The following is a 3,680-nucleotide window of genomic DNA, read 5'->3' on the forward strand; positions in this document are numbered from 1 at the left end:
CAATCTTTGAAGTAGCTTGACCTAGGTTATAGCTTGCACCTACTCATTCCTTTGGGTTTGACCCTTAACTTACCATATACTCGTATTAGGTTGGTCGAGTGTTTATAAATTTTGTTTGGCTTTAGGAAAGGGTAGAAAGCGACCTACTTTTCCCTACATCAAAAATGGCGTCGTTGTCGGGGAATGATATTGGTACTTTGTTATAGTTGTTGAGTCTATTTCATCTTTAATTGAAAATACAAAAGGATTTTCTTTTAGGCTACACTTGTAGCCGTGCTACTAACCATTTCTTTTGAGATTTTATGCATAGAGCACTTGGTCGGTCACTAGTGCCATTTGATCCGGAAATTGAGAGAACTATTGCAAGGTTAAGGGGTGCTAGACGATCTTTGAGCCCTAGCACTTCAAGTGAAGAAGAACCACAACAAGAGGAACAATTTGAGAGTGGGATTGCTCCACCTAAAATACCGGCAAATGACTTTGAAATAAGACCGGTAATGATCACTTTGATAGAGAGGCGACAATTTAGCGGGGCCAACCATGAAAGCCCGCTAATCATCTCAAGGAGTTCGAAAAATATTACAATACTATCAAGATGAATGGAATTTCCCAAGAATTCATCCGCCTCAAACTTTTTCCCTTTTCCCTCATAGGGCGTGCCATGGAATGGCTAGACAAGGAATTCAAGCCGAATTCTCTAAGGACATGGGATGAAGTGACCAAGGAGTTTCTATCCCGTTTCTATCCACAAAAGAAAACGACGGAGGCTAGAGCTTTGATTCAAGGTTTCAAGCAAAAGTGTAGTGAGAGTCTCTAAGAAGCATGGGAGAGATACAAAGAGTATCAAAGAGAATGTCCTCACCACAGAATTCCTACTTACCAAATTATTTAAATTTTCTATGGAGGCCTTAGTCCTTAAGGAAAATCATGTTTAGATGAAGGAGTCGGAGGTCCTATCGTGAATAAAACGGAAGAGGAAGTAGTAGACATAATTGAAGACGTAGTGAGGTATTATAGAGATTGGCAAGATGGAGAAAGAGAGTCAACTAGCAAGAGTAGCTCTTCGGTGTACTCGATTGATCATCTAAATGAATCAACAATCTATCCTCACAAATGACAAACTTGGGGAAGGAGATGTCCGCTATCAAGGCGAAGTTGGAAAGTGCTACCTACTAAGTTTCAAGTCTTCCCTCCCAATCTAAGGGGAGAGGTATGTCTTCTAATTCTCAACCCCCTCCCTCTTCTAGTAACATGCCTAGTGGATGCTTGTTTTGTGATGATTGTAGATCGTATGATCATGATGTCTAATTGCCCTCATACGTGTATAGATGTTTGTGATGATCAAGATGGAAATGTGAATGAGCATGTGAGCTATGTGTCAAATAATAATGATTCTAGGTTTGAGAATCAAAGAGGTTAATGGAATAGGAATTACAACAACCATGGCAATTTTGACAACTACAACCAAGGTGTTGGTAATAGGAACCATGGGAACCAAAATTCCCGAGGTAACTATAACAACCAAGGTTATAGTAGCCAAAATCATAACCAAAATTATGGTAATCATAACCAAGGTTATGGTAACTATGATCAAGGTAGAGGTAATTGGAACAATCAAAATAGGAGAAATTTTCAAAATAACTCTTAAAGGGGTCCCTCACCCGGTTTTGCTCCAAAGACCCAAAATGATAATTCCTATGTTCAAACCTTTTCTTCTTCTCATAGAACCAATTTGGAAGAAATCATTGAAAACCAAACAAAGTTGTTGAACACTTACATGGCCGTAAGTGACAAGAAATTTAATGAAATGATGAATCATAATAAGATGCTTGAAAACCAAATTTCTCAACTTGCTAATGCTTTAAAAGATCATGCTAGTCCTTCTTCTTTACCTTCCCAAGGCCTAGATCCCAAGAGACCGGTCAATGCTATTGTCACAAGGAGTGGTAAAGTTATTGAGGAGAGTTTTCCTAGGAAGAGTGAGACCAAGGAGGCCACAAAAGAGGTTTTGGTGGAAGATGAGAGAGATGGTGCATCTTTGAGTAAGGTTGAGATTGAGAAGCCTAGTGAGGTGAGAGTGGAGAAAGAAATTGTGAAACCCAAGCTTCCTTACCCACAAAAATTCATAAGACACAAGTTAGATGAACAATTTGGAAGATTTATTGACATGCTCAGCAACTTCACCTTTCTCTAGCATTTACCGAAGTTGTCACCCAAATGCTCAACTACGCAAAATTCCTCAAAGACATTTTGAGCGGTAGGAGGACTTGTGATGGTGCAGAGACGGTGAACTTGACCGAGAATTATAGCGCAATCATAATGAACAAGATGCCACCTAAGCTAAAAGACCCCGAAATTTTTTCCATCCCTTGTGCCATTTACAAAATGCAAATCGAGAATGCCTTGTGTGACCTAGGAGCTAGTGTTAGCCTTATGCCATATTCGGTGTACCAAAGACTTGAGCTAGGGGAACTTTTACCTACTAACATCGCTTTGCAATTGGCCGATAGGTCAATTAAGTTTCCTAAGGGTAAGGTAGAGGATGTCCCTTTGAGGGTTGGGAAATTTGTTATTTCGATGGACTTTGTGGTGCTTGAGATGGACGAAGATGCTAATATTCCTATCATTATAGAGAGACCATTCCTTGCTACTTCGGGTGCTATGATAGATGTGAAAAGTGCTAAAATTTCACTCAAAGTAGGGGATGAGGTGATAAAATTTGACTTGAATGATAGTATGAAGTATCTAAGTTCTTCTTTAAAAAATTGCATGTTGATTGATTCTCTTGATCATGTTGTGTCTTTTAGGCATGAGCAGTTGCTCACCTCTAACGATGCTCTTGAGAATGTTTTGTTGAATAAGGAAAAGATAGGTGCTCCTAGCAAGGAGATGACTTTGTATGAAGATGTGCTCAATGGAAGCCTTGAGGATGTTGAAGAGCAAATGTGTATGAGCATTTCTAGCCAAGAAGCGTTGCAAGTGGCTACATCAAAGGAAGGTCAAGGTGTTCCAGTAGTTGAGCTCAAACCTCTTCCATCACACCTTAGGTATGAATTCTTGGGACCTAACTCCACCTATCCCGTGATTGTTAGCTCTTCTTTGAGTAACTGCCAAGCTCAAGAGTTGTGTGATGTTTTGAGAAAGCACCAAGGTGCTTTGGGTTATACCATTGATGACCTCAAAGGTATAAGCCCGCTTTATGTACATATCACGTAACCCTTGAGGAGGGTGCTCTACCTTCTATTGAGAGAAAACAAAAGCTACACCCCAAAATGGGAGAGGTAGTGAAGAAGGATATCACCAAAATTTTGGATGCGGGAATTATATTCCCCATCTCGAGTTCTAGGTGGGTCACTCTCGTTCATGTTGTCCCAAAGAAGGGAGCCATGACCGTCGTCGAGAATGAGAAAGGTGAGCTCATTCCGACGAGGACGGTCACGGGATGGAGGATGTGTAAGACTATAGACGTCTAAACACGTTTACCAAGAAAGATCATTTCCTCCTTCCTTTCATTGAGCAAATGCTTGAGAGACTAACGAGGCACAAGTTCTATTGTTTTCTTTATGGTTATTTGGGATTTTTCCAAATCCCTATCCACTCGGATGACCAAGAGAAAACGACCTTGACTTGTCCTTATGGAACATTTGCTTGTAGGAGAATGTCGTTTGGCCTTTGTAATG

The 3,680-nt window shown here is 40.4% G+C and overlaps 1 non-coding gene across 1 annotated transcript; it reads right to left on the reverse strand.

Annotated features, from left to right (window-relative positions):
* Positions 1-764: 764 nt before the first annotated feature.
* On the reverse strand, positions 765-870 carry LOC145565740 (small nucleolar RNA R71). Its single transcript, XR_014095121.1, has one exon. It is a non-coding gene; the product is annotated as a small nucleolar RNA R71 (small nucleolar RNA).
* Between the last annotated feature and the right edge of the window lie 2,810 nt (positions 871-3,680).

Source organism: Chenopodium album, chromosome 10 (assembly GCF_948465745.1).
Source record: "Chenopodium album chromosome 10, dcCheAlbu1.1, whole genome shotgun sequence".
Classification (NCBI taxonomy): domain Eukaryota; kingdom Viridiplantae; phylum Streptophyta; class Magnoliopsida; order Caryophyllales; family Amaranthaceae; genus Chenopodium; species Chenopodium album.